Here is a 19,589-nt window from a genome sequence, read left to right on the forward strand (position 1 = left end):
ATACTAGCAAACCAAATTCAATAGCACATTAAAAGGATTATACGCCATGGCCAAATTGGATTGACACCTAGAATGCAAGGATAATTCAACATATAAAAATCAATTAACACAATATACCATATTAACAGAACGACGGACAAAAACCACATAATCACCTCAATTGATGCAGAAAAGGCATTTGACAAAATTCAACACCTTTTCATGATAAAAACAATCAACAACCTAGGAAAGGAAGGAAACTACCTCAATATAATAAAGGCTATAGCTAACATCATATTCAATAGTGAAAGAGACTGAACACTTTTCCCCTAAGATCAGGAAAAAAACAAGGATGCCCACTCTTGCCACTTGTATTCAACATAGTACTGGAAGGCCTAGATAGAGCAATTAGATAAGAAAAAGAAATAAAAGACATCTAAATTAGAAAGGAAGAAGTCAAGTTATCTATGTTTGCAGATGACATGATCTTATATGTAGAAAACTCTAAATATTCCACATTAAAAAAACTGTTAAAACTAATAAACAATTTCAGTAAAGTTGCAGAATGCAAAATTAACACAGAAAAATCAATTACATTTCTATAAACTAAAAATGACCAACCTGAAAAGGAAATTAAGAAAACAATCCCATTTACACTGGCATCAAGAAGAATAAAATACTTAAATAAACTTAACCAAGGAGACAAAAGACCTGTATACTGAAAACTAAAAAAAAAAAAAAAAAAAAAAATTTGCTAAAATAAATCAAAGAAGATACAACTAAATGGAAGATATCCTGTGTATGTGGATTGGAAGAAATAAGGTTGTTAAAATGTCTATACTACCCAAGAGATCTACAGATTCAATGCAACCCTCAACAAAATGCCAATGGCACTTTTTGCTGAAATAGAAAAAAAAAATCCTAAAATTCATATGGAATCTCAAGGGACCTCAATTAACTAAAACAATCTTGGGAAAAAAAAGAACAAAGTTGGAGGCCTCACATTTCCTACTTCAAAACCCACTACAGAGTAACAGCAATCAAGACTGTGTGGTATTGTCATAAAGACAGACATATAGACCAATGGAACAAGATATAGAGCCCAGAAATAAACCCTTGCATATATGGTCAAATGACCTTAGGCAAGGATGCCAAGACCATACAAGAGGGAAAGGATAGTACCTTCAACAAATGGTGTATGGAAAACTCGACATCCACATGCAAAAGAATGAAGTTGAGTCCTTATCTTATACCATATGCAAAAATCTTACTTTACCTTACACCATATACAAAAATTAACTCAGAATGTATTAAAGACCTAAACTTAAGACCCAAAACTATAAAACTCCTAGAAGAAAACATAGATAAAAAGCTTCAACACAATGGATTTGACAATGATTTCTTGGATATGACACCAAAAGCACAGGCAATAAAAACAAAAATAGATATATGGAACTATATTAAACTTAAAAACTTTTGTGCATCAAAGGAAACAATCAACAAAATGAAAAGGCAACCTATGTAATGGGAGAAAATATTTGCAAATCATATATCTGATACAACTCAACAACCAAAAATAAGCTGATGAAAAATATGCAAAGGATTTCAACAATTCTCTAAAGAAGATATACAAATGGCCAATAAGCATATGAAAAGAGGCTCAACATCAGTAATCATTAGAGAAATGCAAATGAGAGCCGCAGGGAGATATCACCTCACACCCATTAGAATGGCCACTATCAAAAGAACAGAAAACAACAAGTGTTGGCAGGGATGCAGAGAAATGGGAACCCTTGTGCATTGTTGGTGGGAATGTAAAATGGTGTAGCTGCTATGGAAAACAGTATGGTAGTTTCACAAAAAATTAAAAATACAATTACCATATGATCCAGTAATCCCACTTCTGGGTAGATATACAAAAGAATTCAACATAGGATCTCAAAGAGATATCTGTATACCCATGTTCCTTGCTGCATTACTCACAGTAGCCAAAAAATGGCCTCACAAATGTCCAGTGATGGATGAATGGATAAACAAAACGTATAGCCATATAATGGAATATTATTCAACTTTAAAGAGGAAGGAAATTCTAACACATGCTGCAACGTGGATGAACCTTGAAGTCATTATGCTAAGTGAAATAAGCCAGTCACAAAAGGACAAATATTGTATGATTCTATTTATATGAGGTACCTAGAGTAGTGAAATTCACAGAGACAGAAAGTAGAAAGGTAACAGTTGCTAAGGGGTGGGGGGAGGGGAGAGCGGGCAGGGGGAAATAGTGTTTAATGGGCATAGAGTTTCAGTTTTGCAAGAAAAAAACGTTTTAGAGATCTGTTGCACAACAATGTGAATATACTTACTACTGAACTGTATACTTAAAAATGATTAAGATGGTAAATTTAATGTCATGTGCTTGTAATCACAATTAAAAATAAAACTTAAAACAGAAGGATTTGGATAGATATGGAGGGAATGAGACCACAAGAATGAAGGGGAAATGCTGTCCTATCTCTTTTTTTTTTTAATACAATGAAACAGTTTTCAGGTATTACTTGTGTAATTGAAATAGTTGTTAAAAGCTTTAGAAAAAAATTAGAAAGGGCCCCTGCCCTGGAGGCATTACAGAGGGTAGTGAAGGAGACAGACATGTAGACAAAGCATGTGCTGGGCGGCGTGGTGGGCACAGTGGGAGAAGTCTGCACCAGGTGCAGCAGGCATGGGGAGGGCAGCCGCTCCTCCTGGGCAATCATCGGGGGAGTGGCCAGTGGGCAGCTGACCAAAGACAGGTAGGTATTCGTCTGGGGGAAGGCCAGTCTAGGCCCCAGAACCACACCATTCAAAACCTTCCACATTACTTCCAGAGGATCAGCTGCAATACATATTCAAAATACACTTAGCTCAAATAATGCCATGAAATATGAGGGGGGGAAGAAGTCTTTTAAAGATCGCTTTGAAAACGGTTGATAAAATAACTAAACTAAACGTCAAGGAATGCTCAAGCCCTAAAGCTTATTATATGCATACACAAAGTGATCTAAAGCAGAGGTGGGGTATGCCAGACCCCACAAGCTGGTTCCAAGGTTATTTTCATACAGTCATTAGGTTTAGCCTAACAAAACGACTACATAGAACTCCTTGGAGGATCCGCTGAATGAGTAAGAATGATTTTTAATCAGCATCTTATTTTTTACGTCAGTGTATACGTCTGCAGTGCTTGAGGGGGGTGACACATTTGTTCTCTTTAATTCATCCAGCCATTTGGGTTTACACCATTAATTTGCTCAGCAAACCATTTATTCATTGCTAGAACAAAAGAAGCTTTAACTCAACCCTTGTCCAAAATTCAAATGGAAAAGGTTTAAATTAGAGGGACCAGCATACAGTCAAGATATTTATCTAGTCAATTCTTAGTTAACTCCCCTAAGGAGAAGGGAAGTGTTCGCTCAGAGTGCTAAAAGCACTTTGCTCTCTTTCAGGAATACAATCAGTGAATTTTTCTTTTCATCATCCCATTTGCCTTTCCTGTTTTGTTTTCTTTAGGTGAAACAAGAAAACCAGTTTGCAGTCCCCCAGTTCCTCAGGGGCTAGAGTAACAGAAGAAAATAGCCGAATTCCAAAGCCTAACATTCCCAACGGGCTACCCTGTGAGCTCCTTGCTGCCTCTGACATCTCCCGGTTAGGCAAGGGAACGCCAGCTCTTAGGCTACAGCTCAAGGTTATTTTCAAGAACAAATTTTTCAGGGATTCAAGTCAGGCGCAGCTCTACTTTAGTCTGGAGATCTACCTCAGTAATCCCAGCCCCCTGGGAGCCAACCCAAGCATGGCATCTTTATTTAGGGAGCATTATAACATTGTGGTTAAAAGCATGGTCTTTGAAGCCAGTCTGCCTGGATCCCAGCTCTGCCGCTTGCCAGTTGTGTGACCTTGGACAAGTCACTTCACTTCTCTGTGCCTCAGTTTTCTCATCTGTAAAGTGGGCATAATGATAGTTATGCATATTAAATGAGTTCATGTATATAAAGTGCTTAGGTTAATTTTAAAGCTCTCAATGTATGTTAGCTCTTTATTGGTTCCTCCTTCCATTGGATCAGCTTAGCACCTCCAGGCCTCCCCAAGGGCTTCATGGAGTCTTCAACCTTCTGGAGGCTATGCAGCCACAGGGACACTTGTCACATGGTATTGCATGGTATTGTTAATTTGTCTGCCTTCCCCACTAGATTGTGAGCATCTTGAGGGCAGGGCCAACTCTTATTCACAGTTATATTCCTAGCACCTAGCATAGTCCCTGGCCAAAAAAAAAAAAAAAAATAGCAGCTCAGTGAAAGTCTTTGAATTAAGCTCTTTTGAGGTTCTCTTAATTCTTAAATCAAATTCTCAATTCTGAACTCAGCAGTAGCCCAGTCAGGGGCCCCAAGTGGCTCCTTTCGGAGGTCAATGACCCTGTCTCATCATCAGGTTCTTCTGTGAGTGGTGGGGGTGAGTCACGGAGAGTACCACTACTGGCCCATATGATGTCTCCCCCAGAGTTTCACCAAGTACCAGGAAGAAAACCTAAACAGTTACCGCTGATGGACACCCATTTTTCTGTAAGGTGCTTGAGAAATAGATGACTTAAAGGAGCGTAGGCATGGCAGGGTAAATAATACCCCCTCCAAAGATGCCCACAGCCTAATCCTCAGAACCTGATACTTTGAATGGCAAAAGGGACTTCGCAGATGTGATTAAGTTAAGGATCCTGAGTTGAGGTGATTAGCCTAGACTATCCAGGTGGATCCAATGTCATCACCTGGTCCTTATAAGAAGGAGACAGGAAGATCAGAGTCAGAGAAGGAGACACAACAGTGGAAGCAGAGGTCAGAGGGAGATTTGAAAATGCTGCATTTCTGGCTTTGAAAGCAGAAGGAGGACCATCCACTAAGACATGCAGGCAGCCTCTACAACTCAAAAAGGGAAGGAAACAGATTCTGTGGTGAAGCCTCCAGAAGGAACACAGCCCTGCCGATAACTTGATTTTAATTCTTCTGACCTCCAGAACTTTAAGATCATAAATCTGCGCGATTTTAAGCCAGTAACTTTGTAATAATTTGTTACAGCAACATGAGGAAACTAATAAAGTAGGTGTTAGGAGTGGGCTGGAATGCCCTCTAACAGGTCTTGTTTATTTCTTTCCAAGAAATAAGTTAATAGATCATTTCCATGATTTTACTCCTCCAAATTGGAATCTCAGAGGTGGTGGCTGGAGGCACAAGTTGTAGTTGATAGGAAATATCTGATGTCTCTTATTCAGCTTGGAACTCAGGACCATCTTTCAGCATTCCAAATGAAGTTGCTTCCCCCAGCCTCTCCTATACTCTTCCTTAGAAAGCATACATCGCATCATTTTCTTATTCCTCTCCTCAAAATCACTCAATGGTTCCCCATCACCTACAGGATAAAAGTTAAACTTCAGCATTCCATTCAAACATCGGGCCCTCAATAGCCTTTCTGGACTTGCCTTTCACTATTTCAAGCCTCCCCACACCCTGTGCTCCAATCACATGGAGCTTCTTGCTCTTGCCTGGTCTTGCTCTGCGTGGTCCCATGTCCACCCTTGTTGCTGTTTCCAGGGGGAAGCTTACTCCCTCTCTCCCCTTCTCACATTAAGCTGAGGCACTGGATCCCCCAGTAGATTACCAATACCTCCCTTGAGCCCTTTTGCACACTCCACCTCGTTAGATATTTACACATTTGTCTATCATCCTAGAGCATAAACTGTGGGGACAGGAACAATAAATAAATTTATAATACATACATAAATTTCTTGAAGATCTCTTTCACCTCTCACCACCACCATCTCCCCTACACACACACACACACACACAGAGCCACACACATAGCAGTCCCGCATGGCCGTACATATAGTAGTCACTCACTCAATGGTAAAAGAAGAAATGTGTTTTGGGGTCAAACACGACAGAGTTGCAATGGACCAGTATCCACATTTCTCAAATACTCTTTCCACTCTGCTAAGAAGAAAAGGTGAGGGCCGGCCCCGTGGCTTAGTGGTTAAGTGCATGCGCTCTGCTGCTGGCAGCCCAGGTTCGGATCCTGGGCATGCACCGACGCACCGCTTCTCCAGCCATGCTGAGGCCGCATCTCACATACAGCAACTAGAAGGAAGTGCAGCTATGACATAACAACTATCTACTGGGGCTTTGGGGGAACAAAAGAATTATTAAAAAATAGAATTATTAAAAAAAAAAAAAAAGGGTGGCAGGAGCCAGGACTAGGAGTTGGAGAGGTCTGGGTTCAAATATGTGTTCTGACACACACTAGCTGTGTGACTCGAGGCAACGTACTGAACATCCTTGTGCTGCAGTTTCCTCATTTATAAAATGGGAAGAAGAAGAATACCTTCCCTTATAGGACTGTGGGTAGTGTAATGAGAAAATATGCTCAAAGCCCTTAGAACAGTATCTGGCACAAAGGAAGCACTATACATGTCAGCTGTTATTGGTGGTAGGATGATGATGATGATGATGATGATGATTGTTATTAACATTATTTTTACTCTATAAGCCTTGTCAGCGTGGGCTAGTCCCTTCACCTCCTAGTGGCCTCAGTTTCCTCATCTCACCATAATAACAGCCCATACCTCTTAGGTTATTTCCAGGGTTACACTTTATTTAAATATGTGAAAGAATGACTTGATTTAAAAATGTTTGTCAACTTGAAAGTATTAGGCAAATGTGAGGCAGCCCGAGTCTAGTTCTGACGTTGCTTTACCACATGCCTCTTCCCAGCACACAGCCTCCCCCATCACCAGAAGGGAATCTCAAGTTAAGGCAAATTAATAATTATGATAATTTCCAAATAATTTTCTAAATAATAGTAATTTCTAAGTCTTTTCCTTCCACTGTATATCACAGTGGACTTATCCTTATAAGAATGCCCATTTTGTGAACAGCCCAAGGGTTTTTTGTAATTTTGTTTTTTTTTAACGTGAGATTTGACATCAGGCTCAAAATGGAGACGGTGGGAACTTTGTCAAGTTCAAGTCATCTCTGCAGCACGGCTGCTTTGCTGTTTTTAATGAGCTGGCGTCCTCCTTTTGAGACAGACTGAAGTGAACTTGGATCAGACCCTTCGTCCTGAAACAATGCGTCCTACCTTTGTTGAAGCCCAAAGAGCTTTTCTGTGCAAAAGCCAGTGTGTCTTAACAAATGGCATTCCGCACATTTTCTCGAGCCTCGGCTCCAGCCTCAGCGGGATTCCACTGCATTCTTGGCAGTCCGGCTCCTCTCCTCTGGCAGGGGGTCAGCCTGGGGCCACTGAGGTCAAGGAACCTCCACAGGCTGCCCCTGCCTCAGAGGAGGCGGACAATGCAAGCCCCCACCGCAGTGCTTCCTGCTGCAGCAGCTTGGGCCCGTGTCTGCACAGGGGCCCAGGGAAAGGGGCTCCCGGCCTGCGGAGGAGGGAACAGCTTCAGGCTGCACTAGAGATGGCAAGGAGGAAGCAGAGTGGGATAGTCTCCATTTTATTTCATGTTTTTAAGGAGGGGATTCCTGTGGGAAGGGGCTGGGAGAGTTATACTTCCTTAGGAAGGTCTTGCAAGCAGCCCCGGCTGTGGGAAATGCACCAAGTGAGCGTTACTGCTACCGCGGTCCCAGTCAGGGCTAGACCTCCTTGTAAGCTTATGAGGCCCATCAAAAGGCCTCCTGCAGGAAGGAAATACTAGGAGCAGTGCTTATGTGTGGGTAGAGGGATTGTGGGTGAGTTTCTTTTTCTTCCTTTATAGTCACTGTATTTTCTCATTTGTTTTAACAATGACTATGCATACTTGTGTAACAGCGTTTAACAACCCCACCCTTAACGCCCCTTTCCACTGCTGCAGCTCTAGTGTGTAAAATTTCCCACAGTCCAGAGTTGGGATAAGGCTCCGATTTCCAGAATGCCTCTTTTAAAATCCATGAGTGTGTGTGAAGTGGGCTGGGGTGGGGATAGAGGGGGTTTCACATCTGAACACATTAGCACCCATTAACTTCTGACCAGGGGTTGGGTTGTCTGGTCTGTAAGTCTAGAAGGCTGGACCCTGGACAACAGGCCACAGGATAGAGAATCTCGGGTTGTGTGGGGCTAGGAAAGTGGTGTTGAAAGGAGAGTGGAAAGTAAAAGGCAAAGCATAAGAGCAAATACTGCGTGCATGCGTGTGTGTGCGTGTGTGTGTGCACGTGCGCATGTGCATCTGTCTGCCTGCCTGCCTCTGAAAGTAAGAACAGTCATACCATAAAGGAAGAGGAACAAGCTGAGAGAAGAATCCAGTTTTGTGGGGAAAGTTTAGGAAGGCAGACCACAAACTATAACCCTGGGGCATGGCTGTATTTCCTCATTTGTAAAATGAGCAGGTGAGGCCAGCTCTGTTCAACAGTGTTTTCACTGGCCACATGTGGCTACTGAGCACTGGAAATGTGGCTAGTCTGGATTGAGATGCGTGGTCAGTGTAAAATACACACCAGATTTCGAGGCTTAGTATGAAAATAAAAAACGTAAATGATCTCATTAATAATTTTTTAAAATATTGATTACATGTTGAAACGATAATATTTTGGGTATATCAGGTTAAAGCAAATATATTACTAAAACTAAGTTCACCTCTTCCTTTTTTCTTTTTAATGTGGCCACCAGAAAATGTCAATTATACATGTGGCACACATTGTATTTCTATTGGGCAGCACTGGGTCACAGAGCTGTCTTTGTGCTTCTTAAATTTTCCCATTGAAACATCACTCAAAGCTTACACAAGTACCACTGACAGGGAGTGGGGGAGGCTGGTTCACAGCATAATCTGAAGCAACCTGCCATAAGCAGGGGATTTCTTTGAAATCTCATGTTTTCAGGTTTAAAATGCACATGTGCTTGTTTTAATATAAAAATAACAGGTATAAAAGAAAAAAAAAAAAGAGTTCTCTCCCTGCCTCTGCTCTCAAATCAATATCTTTAAGTAAGAAGACATAATGTTTCTCCAGTGGTTTCAAGCCGCACCCCACCCCCAGCACACTATCCTTGAGTCCTGGGGGTCTGCGGACCTCAGTTTGGGAAGCACAGGTGGTGATCTCTAAAAGGACCCCTCCATCTTCCAGTTTCTAAAGGAGGCTCCTGAGTTCCTAATTGCCACATGTCTGCTTTTGTTCTGAGGTTCTCACCTTTGCTCCCCACCCCTTAAACTTCCCGAGGCCCTGGGAGTGGATTGGGCCAAGTAGAAAGGACAGAGACAGCCTTTCTCTCTCTTTTGTAGACCCACAGAGCTAAGCACACAGGTGCCCCATAAATACTTGTCGTATTGAATAGTTCAGTAACCAAACTGGGGGCCCGGCCCTCCTTCCGCAGCCTGGCTGGCTCCTGCTGCTGCTAGTAGTGTGAAAAGTCCTTTCAAAATGGTCCTGCATTGAAAATTAACTAAGGAAGAAAGCTGCCTCCAATCCTTTGGGGGAAGCGGACAGGGTAGAAACCAAACGATAAACAGGTAAATGAGGTAAGAAATCAATCTGGAACCAGCACAATTCAGAAAGTCATGTGATGCTCCATCACCAAACTAGAAGGTATCCCTTATCGAAGTTACACCCCAATTAGTGGGGTAAGTCAGGATTGATCACTTGCTGAGCAGATTTCACATTTTCTCTTTCCTAACCCTGTATGAGCTCTCCAGTGAACCTGGCCACCTCATATTGACACCTTTCCCACTTTAATATTCCCTCTCAGACTAACAATTCTAACTGCCCTTCACTCTCACAGATGCCAACGGTGTTCAGCTCTGGGCCACTCGTCAGGCTGCAGCCTCCCCAAACCTTGGTGCAAAAAGATCACACAACACATTCTCGAACAGAACCCTTGGAAGTTACAAATATTTTCTTCTGAGTGACTTGATGACTGGCCTTGAATAAGCCTCCACATGGGGCGCAGTTAAACTACCATCACCAAAGGGTGTCCTTGCTCCCTCAAGGAGTCTGCTTAGATCACTGTACCCTTCTCCAGCTCCCAGCCCATGAAAAAACAGGAGCTGGGAGCTGGTGCCTGTTGTGGCAGGGGGCCGGGGGCTTGAAGTTGTTTCCACAAATGAGAAAACCAGGACTGCTTGCCCCGCTTACATCACAGGCCTCATACTTCCTTGGGGGTTCCTCTGATTAGAGACTGAGGGAGCTGCTTCTGGGTACAGAGTTGGACTTACCTTGAGGCTCAGATAAGGAAACCCCTGTGAGCATGCTCCGTGGATCAGAAGGAACTCGCTCAGCTGTTCAGCAGTTCTGGCAAATCTGAAGGGCTGCCGCCCTTTGGTTTAATGAGCTCCAGCCAGCTCACACTGCCGGGGCAGGTGGGAGTTCAATACTCACTCAGCTGGCTCCCTGCGGGGAAACAAACTGAAATGCCCCCGGGTCAATGTGGTCCCTTTCCTGTTAACAGAAAGCAAACTTGAAATTCACAAGAAAACTCAAATTCCATGAGTGCACAATGATTGGACAAAGGCAGTTGTCTTTCTCCTGCAGTCAAGGAGGATGTTTAACGGAGTAACACAGGAAGTGTCATGGTGTTCATGTCACTTAAATAATTCCCATGGATCCAACTAGGGTTAAGCTTGGTCACATTTCTAGGAAATGGAGTGCTTCTTTAATCACAGAATATGTGAACTGGAAGGGGTTTTTGCTAGCAACAGGCCCAGTCCCTTCTTTGCACGTGTGAAGAAACGGAAACCCAGAGAAGGAGCAATAATTTGCCTATGTCACAGCAAGTTCGTGGCACAGGCAGGGTGAGAATCCAGCTCTCCCAGCTCAGCGCATATTTTAGAGCACTTACTCTGTGCCTCATGCTGTTCCTAGGCATTGGGGAGACAACAGCAAATGAGGTAGACGTGGTCTCTGCTCTCTGGAAGCTTCCCATCTATCTTTTACAGCTTTGAAATGGAGCATATACTAATTCCATCAAGCCTGGCAGAATATTCGGAGCCCTAGTTCCACCAGCAGGTGGGAACTAAAATTAGTCCCCGCTGCTCCTTGGTTTGGACCAGTCCCTGAGCACAGACATGCTTGTCAAGCTGCAGCCTTCCCCTTCCACTTCCCGCCACTCATTCATCAACAAATAGTTCTTTTTTAACATTTTAAAATAATTTGTTCAAACTAGGCTCAAACTCAAATTCATTAATTGTAATCAGTCAACCAATTTCTTAAGTCTTTTAAAATCTATAAGGTCCCTCTTTCCTCTCTCTCTTTCTTTTTTTCCTCTTGGCATTTGTCTCGTCCAGTTTCCCACAGTCTGGATTTTACTAATTGCAATATACTCCTTTGTTCCCTAGATTTCCTGTCAATTAGAAGTTAGAATTAGAGGCTTGATCAGGTTCAGGATCGATTATTCTGGCCGGACTCCTTCACAGGTGGGGCCGTGTAGGTCATCAGGAAGCACGAATTGCCTGCTTGTCACTCTTCTTATGATGCTAATGCGATTGATGATCAGCATCTAGACCCATTGATTTCTTAGTGGATGCAAAATGATGACGCCCCAATCCTGTCAGTTTCTCTTCATTTATTAGCTGGAATGCTTTCTAGAAAACAAATCTTCCCCTCAGAATATATTTGGTTCCCCTGGCATATGGGTTATGTAGGAAAGGAGGATAAATGCTTGATTCTTTTTATTCACCACTTTTCAAATGAGTTAGTTACCTAACATCTTCAAAGGAGCCCAATGAGTTTATTAATTTTTTTGATCTTTAAGCAACATTATGATATTTATTGTCATACATTTAAACAAACAAACAATTCCTGATCTCCTACTCTGTGTCAGGCACTGTTCTAGGCACAGGGACTACAATCACGAACAAGACAGACATAGGCCACTCCCTCATGGAGTTTACAATCCAGTGCTCCCTCCACACTCGCCTACGCTGCCGCTTAAAGAGGGGATGCTGCACCAGATCTAACATGACTCTCCATACAGAGCTCAGTAAACAGGCTGAGAATTCTATTGTCATGGGGCTGTCCTCAGGCCCTTCTCACCACACTCCCCTGCCCTTGAAGGCTCACCTTTTGTGACATCCCCTCTCCCTACTAATCTGCCCTGGATATTCATTTTCAGCAGATTTTATGGAGGAAATTATTGAATAAGAGGAATCTACAGTGTAATTTCCTCCCCCTTCTGGATCTCCCAGGAATAGCCCCTGTCACAAATCTCTGTCCCACTCAAGCTGCTAGAGGGTTGGGCTTTTCTAGAATGCTGTGGCCCAGGCATCTGTAACCAGTCCCCATCCCCCAGCCTGCACCCCTCCCCGAGTGGATGGGGCCCTCCTGTGCACCTGGAGGGGAGGAGTTCTGTTGAGGGGTATGATGGTGCTCAGGGCAAGCTGCCCCAGGAAGCACCACTCTGGTTTGCGGATTATTTCGAGTTGAAGACAATAAGGACATTTGACCTCCCCCACTAACTGCCTAAAGAATCTGACATGGTGGCTCATTCCTGGAACAGATCTTCTATCATGATGGCTATAAAGATAACGTAAAATAGATGTTATAATGGGAGGGGCACCAAGCCCCTTTTATCAAAAAAACTCTATCTCTCCCTGACCAAATTATCAATAGATGACCCTGAAAAGAATTGTCCTTCTGCCCTCTGAAGTCCCAGGCCACTACCCACCCCCAACACGTTCCTTCGCCTTTAGCTGCAATACTTAAGCAAGCAGCTTAGACAGAGGGATGAGTTGCTCATTTCTGAGTTTCTCCCATGTATACATGTTATTAAACTTGGTATTATTTTCTCCTGCTAACCTGTCTTGTTGATTATTTGGCCAGCCAGAAGAACCTTAAGGGAAAGGGCGGAGGGAGATTCTCCCTCTTCCCCCGACAGGTAAAAACCCAAGCTGCAGCATACCCAAAAGCCATTGGCTAACTTGCTGCCCATCAGATCTTCAGGAGAGGAGCTGTTCGTCTCTCTAGTGTGAGAGATCAAGATTTGGCCACCCTGAAATATATCTCTTTACCTTGATTGTTTTCTCTGATGGACATTTGACCTCCCCCACTAACTGCCTAAAGAATTTGACATAGTAACTCCTTCCTGGAACAGATCTTCTATCTGATGGCTGTAATATAATGTAAAATAGATGTTACAATAGGAAAGGCACCAACAAGCCCATCTTATCGGAAGTTCTGTCTCTCTGGCCACATTCTCTGGATGGCCCTGCGAGGAGCTGCCAGACAAGCATTTACATTTATAAGGGAAATCTCCATTTGTGAAGGTATCTCCGTCTCTGTATTGGGAAGAGGGGGGGATGGCCTCATTTCTAGAGGCTTATCAATGTGGAAAGTGAGGCCTTAAATCTGCATAATAACCTTACCCTTGTTTACTGTGCTTTAGTGGTAATCTCCTGTACCTGACTCCCCCCACCCCCAACATCCTCCTTTGTCTTTAGCTGAACATGGTATTTAAGACGAGAATTTCTGCTATTGTGTTGAGAAACGCAGTGTCCCTGCTTTCTCCCATGTATACGTGTTATTAAACTTGGTATTTTCTCCTGCTAACCTGTCTTGTTAATTATTTAGTCAGCCATAAGAACCTTAAGGGAAAGGGTGGAGGGGGATTCTCCCTCTTCCCCCACACTAGTATGCCTGGCTTGGGTCCCCACCATAGCTGAAATGAAATAGAATGAAAAGGTTGCTGACTGAGTGAACAGGTGATCTTTTAATTATTTATTTTGGGTCCCATGCATGCTTAGAACTTCCCTGCAAGGTCAAAGGAACAGCCCACACAAAAGTTGGCTAAACATGTAAGAGATGGAAAATGTTGATGGTGGCAACTAAATATAGACACACATATGGGTGGATTCCGGAAACTGCAAAGCAGTAAACCTGACACCGAGCCCCAGCAATATTCTGGACCACATTATCAAACAGGTGGCTTTTGCATATTTAGAAAAGAATGTGAAGCCCACACACTATTGGGCTTGAAATGGTTAAAGAGGAAACCTCTGAACTATTCCAGTCAAGGAGAGACGTTTGATGATGGGAAGCAGAAAGGGCCATAATGTTCTTGTTTCTATAACAACACCTGGAGGAGGTTTTCAATACAGGACATCATGAAGATAATGAAAAGCACTGAGAATGACTGAACCTACAGCATAGATTATATTTTGCAACAGTATACTTAAACAGAAATACAAATGACAACCTAGAATAGCTTATAGTGAGTTTCTGATAATGACCTCTAATTCCTTCCTCCCTTACCAAACAGTGAAGCCCCTTTTCCAGATTTTCTGGTCCAATAAGTACCTTTCTTTCCCCGCAGGTTCTAAGTTTTGCTGATCTTCTGTGTGTTCTAAACTGCGTTGCCTTCGATGATAGTCTCATCAATAAAATGAGAAATGTGGGCTAGGTGATAACGTTTTAAGGAGGTTTGCACCTAGCAGACTAACTCTACCCAGGGAATTGATTAATGGTGGCGTGAGGCTGGAGGGAAGGGCGGGGCATCCACAACTCCAGCCCTGTGCTGATGAACACTCTTTGTCAAGGAAAGATGCAAGCAAAGAGTCTCTTGATCAAATTTGTGCACGACCCCAAGCTGAGAGAGCTAGCTTGTCCAATTCTATACATGTAAATACGCACAAATTCCTAACCCAAACCCTTAAGAGCTGGAAGAACTGACCTGCTCACATCCTGCTCTGAAGGGGAGTCCCTACTGGTTGAAGATCCCTCACTCTTATCTGCTTGATCTCTCCTCCAAAGAAAGAGAGGAGCACACACTTCTATAGCCCCTCTGTTCTCCTTCCAGGTAAGCCCTGGGAGGAAACAATAGCGGATAAGTATCCATTTCATTCAGAGATCCTGGGAAAATGAAATTCTTCTTAGAGATCATTTCATGTTAAAGCTATACATACCATACTCACTTTAGGTCTGAAGGAAGTCGGTGCAACAAAATACAATTTGAGCACAAATCTTAACATTCTTACTATAATTATTTGTTCAATAACAAGGCATAGCTCTCAGGAAATTCTTTAGGTCAATCCTGTCATTGACAAATCCATTACCGAGAAGGTAGGCAAAGGAGGACAAAGGAACGGTGACTGTAAAATGCTGGCTTCTCACTACAGCCTCACCTTCAGCTGCCTTCCAGCCCAAATGCACTAGGTTTATACAATTTAGATATTACATCCCTCCTTTGTTGTAGAAGCTACTTCAATGACTAATAAGTCTCCCTGAAGCTTTGGCCTACTCAACACTTTTCAAAGAACATTCAAGCAATTCATTCACTTTGCTTTTGCAAACTAGTCCATGAACAATGCCCATCCAAACCAAGGAGCACTGCCAATGCTTGGTTGTGACCTCTTGCTAAGAAAGCAGCAAACTTGATGAATACATCGAATGGGACTCACCCACTTTTCTCTTAGTAACATAGGTCATTTGAACTAGGAATGTCCTTGAGTTGAGAACACAGGAACAAACACATTCTCTTCCCTTCTCTCTTCCCTCTGAAACTCCTTATTGAATAGGTGTTTATATTTTTATTCCTGTATCTTATCAGCACCTTATTTGCCATGGAATGAAGAAGGCATTTGTTCAAACAATTTTGTATCAGTTACCAGGAAAGTTGTGTCTTAAAATACTCTGCCTGGAAAATACTGTCTAAGTTCAGGAAGATGAAGTTGGGCTCAATTTAAATTCTAGCTTACAGTTGGGAAGAAGAAACGCAGCTTATCCTGTTCTGAAATCAGAAAACCTAATAAACTTGGTAAATGCTAAACTTCATTTCTCTTTTCAAAGTCTCAGGGAAAAAAATTTGAAACACATGTACTGTGCCTGTACCTTATCTTTTTCTACCTTTTCCCTTTATTCTTTATTTCTCAAAATTTTCACCTACAAATATGACTAATGTCTCCTGGATTTAAAAATAAAGGCCTAATTATAGGGAGATTTCAACAAAGCATAAAGAAACCAGAAAAGGTCTCAAATGGTCTCTATTTTGTTCATTATTTAGGTTACTGTGGTGAGTTGATGCTAGGGAAGGCAAATGCACAATGTATATTTTACACACACATATTTGCAGAAAGAAATCTTCCCAAAAGGTATATGAAGCACCTCCCACTCCATTTTTCCTCCCTCTGGTCACATACAACGTAGACTATCTATCTTCAGACTTTCAGTCCTCCCTTAACAAAGAGGTGTCCTCCAGGAACCAGTTTGAGTGGGCTTCATAGGAGAATCCACTGAAAGATTCATGACAGTGATCAAAATACCCTCCTCCACCCAGTCACTGATGAGGAGCAGGACTTAGTTGTTTACCAGATATCAGAGAACATGGCCAAAGAATGGTCCCCTAGGGGACACCGTGGATAGCACCTTTATAGGATTCAAGTGAGAAAATCAAGTACAGTCCTCAAGAAACATAAACAAGAGCATGAGTCCCCAGCCAGAAGCAATTACCCCACTAATTCAGCAACAAAATTAAAAAGACTCACTCAGTTTCATGAGGGTTTAAGACCCCAAAATGGTCATAAACTAAATGGCCTCCAATCTCAGATCCCCTTTGGCCACACAGCTATGCTGTCCAACTTCAGGCTCAGTCTCACATACTGTAGAGAGGCGGAAAGACCGCAGGGCATTTTGATGGGAACCAGAAAGCCACACCAAGTTTGCCCCTATTTTTACATGAAACAAAGTGCTGGGGTTGAACTACCCAGTTTTGGAACTGAATACAGAGAATTGCTTCGCTCACTGCTGGACACCCAGAAAACACTCAGCTGCAAATTAGTCAGGATTTGTACATGTCAATGATTCTGTATTCATTGCATTCCAGTAAGCATTTGAGACCAATATGTGAAATCTTGCAGGTAATTTTCCTTGTAATTCCATTCATCCCAACAGATAGCCAAATGTGGTCCACACACTGGAAAATCCCACAGTAAATTTATTTTCTTCATTTTATTCAAAGCCTTTTAATATAAGCCACAATCAGAAGTGATGCTAACAATAAGGGCTTCTCTTAAGCCCCTGGCTACCCTCCTTCAACTGTGTAGAACTAATGTGGTCCATTGAGTTGTCTTCAAATCACTGAAATTCAGAACAGGTAAAAAGTTTAGAAATCATATTCAAACACCCAAGCATTACCTAAACATGATGGTCCTTTTGATCCAAATGAAGCTTCCAGAGTGGGCTAGTGGGGGTGGGAGTCCCACCGCTACCTCTTTTCAACCTGTCTGAGCCCTACCTCCACATCCATGGAACCAGCACATCAACTGCACCAGCCCACAACAAGTCCAATTAAGCCCTCCACTGACCAGTTGTAACCAATATACAATGGTGAGTGTTGTTTCTTTAAAAAAAGCATAACATATTTAAAAATTAGGTCACTTAGGCTAGCAGAGGGTATTGTGGCTTATTGGGCATACAAATGGAATAAACTTTCTGTTTATAGGTAGGTAGCAACACTTGGACAGATCACTTTCTGACTTATTCCTGATTGCACTTGGAAAGAAACACTCTACAGGGTGAAGATGAGAGTATGGTTTGCATGGGCGGGCCCGGTGGCGCAAGCGGTTGGGTGTGCACGCTCCACTGCGGCCCAGGGTTCGCTGGTTCGGATCCCGGGCGCGCACTGATGCACCGCTTGTCAAGCCATGCTGTGGTGGCGTCCCATGTAAAGTGGAGGAAGATGGGCATGGATGTTAGCCCAGGGCCAGTCTTCCTCAGCAAAAAAAAAAAAAAAAAAAAGAGGAGGATTGGCAGATGTTAGCTCAGGGCCGATCTTCCTCACAAGAAAGTATGGTTTGCAGAGAAAAAAGGAAGGAAATGCATTATTTAAATAATAACCAGCATTCCCTTTTTTACAAAACCCCACATTCTTACCTGGTTGACCTCTCCTTCCATGGAAGAAGAGTTTATGGAATGAATGAATAAATGCATTAAGGAATGTACAAATGAATCAATTCTACTTATAAAACACCCCCATTGCACTACAGCAAGCTTCTCGAGAACAGTGTGGAAAATCCTACTTGGTACCATTTCGTTGGTAGTTGTGTTATCAATTTCTGTACATCTTAGTTCTTGCATTAACATGTAAGCCCCAGCTTTATCTCTCCCACATGCCTACACAGTGCCTGGCATATAGTTGGGGCTCAAAGTAATTTTTGCAGCTGCTTAGTAACTTGCCCCCAGCAAGCTCTGGGCACACGTGTTGACCAACAGGACAGAACTTGAGCCTCCTGCTGCTCATACAGGCAGCCCCCATTTCTTTTCCTGCCCTTCACCATTAGGCAAGTTCTGCAACTCAACAACAACCCCATATTCTTATGACCTTCAAGGAGCCCCCTTCAGAATGGAAGTTCAAGTAGTCCTTGTCCTTAGTGGAGATCCAAACTCACAGCAGGCTGAGACTTTGGGGCCAGAAAAGCACTTGGGGGCCTCAGACGATCCATTTTAGAGAGTAGGCAAAAGCCCAAACACCACCTGTTTTTAATATGAGCGTCTCCATACATTTTTACTTAGGCCTCAAATTAGGTCGAACGCTGAACCAGCCTCCAATTCCCCACCAGCCCAGCCCTCTCCAGAACAGGGATCCACCTGTATAATCAGCTCGCCTGGGCTGTGGTGGTCTGGCTGGCATCCACTCACGGTGCCCTCAACCCTGAGTGCTCACTCAGCTTATCTGCTATCCACATAGCCACCCGACAAGTCTGGCCACGTCACCAGACAGGCTCCTGCCTGTTATTAAAGCAGTGAATGGGACGAGCCATGCCTTCTCCCAGGGGAACAGCCAAAAGTATAGACTAAACGGACACCATCTTCCTTTTGGCCGGTTATGACAAGGTTCTGGAGACCATCTTGGTGGCATGTTCTCTTGACGATGTGAGACATTCCAGCAGCTGATGTTTTTTGGAGCTAATGAGTGATTTGAGAAACTTGGAAGCAGCCTCCCATGCCCTGTCCTTCCTCCCCGCCCTTGCCTCAGATCCCTAAATGACACTGTCATTGCTTAGGCTGAAAACTTTGCTCCCTGTCAAAATGCAGATGCTCCAGGAGGGAAAGCAGACCATCAGAGCCTCTGGGGTTTGGGGGTGGGTGGTAGGAAGAGGCTGATATCTGGGAGGCTGAGGGGGCCTGGGACAAACCTGGCTTTCCTCACATTTTTTTTCCCAGAGTTGCAGAATCTGTCAGTGAGAGATTACACAGATGACGGCTCTGATTGGTCTGAGTATGCCAGCGGTGACTGCCAGAAAAGTATGTCATAGGTGACAAGATGATAGAGACCGACAAGGAATCTGGAAAAGAGCTAATAATAAGGCTTGCCACCAAGCTGATGGGACCTCTTGATGCAGCCCCGCATCAGCCACTATGTGTCCTATACAGTCACGAAACCAATGACTTTTTTTAAAAAAGCAGAACTCGCACTTCCAAGGAGTGCTGGCTCCTTCCAAGTACAGAGGTTCCTGGGAGGCCATCGACTAGCCCGAGCCATGGTGTCACACTCATGTGACTTGAAGCACTGCTTTGAGACCTGCCTTCAGAACCCATTTCTCAGCCAAGTGAGAAAATCTTTCTCCTTTCATAGTCACTTCTCATTTCGGAGTAAAATGACTTACCTTGAGGCTGAGGGACCCCATGAGA

General features: G+C 43.2%; 1 long non-coding RNA gene across 2 annotated transcripts in view; it reads right to left on the reverse strand.

The window, feature by feature from the left end:
* The window catches only part of LOC131401443 (uncharacterized), a 40,929-nt gene extending 30,528 nt beyond the window's left edge, over window positions 1-10,401 (reverse strand). For both annotated transcript variants that reach the window (XR_009217678.1, XR_009217677.1), the window contains exon 1: window positions 10,187-10,401. This is a non-coding gene — a long non-coding RNA (uncharacterized LOC131401443). The remainder of the gene's footprint in view (window positions 1-10,186) is intronic.
* Window positions 10,402-19,589: the final 9,188 nt, after the last annotated feature.

Source organism: Diceros bicornis, chromosome X (assembly GCF_020826845.1).
Source record: "Diceros bicornis minor isolate mBicDic1 chromosome X, mDicBic1.mat.cur, whole genome shotgun sequence".
NCBI lineage: Eukaryota > Metazoa > Chordata > Mammalia > Perissodactyla > Rhinocerotidae > Diceros > Diceros bicornis.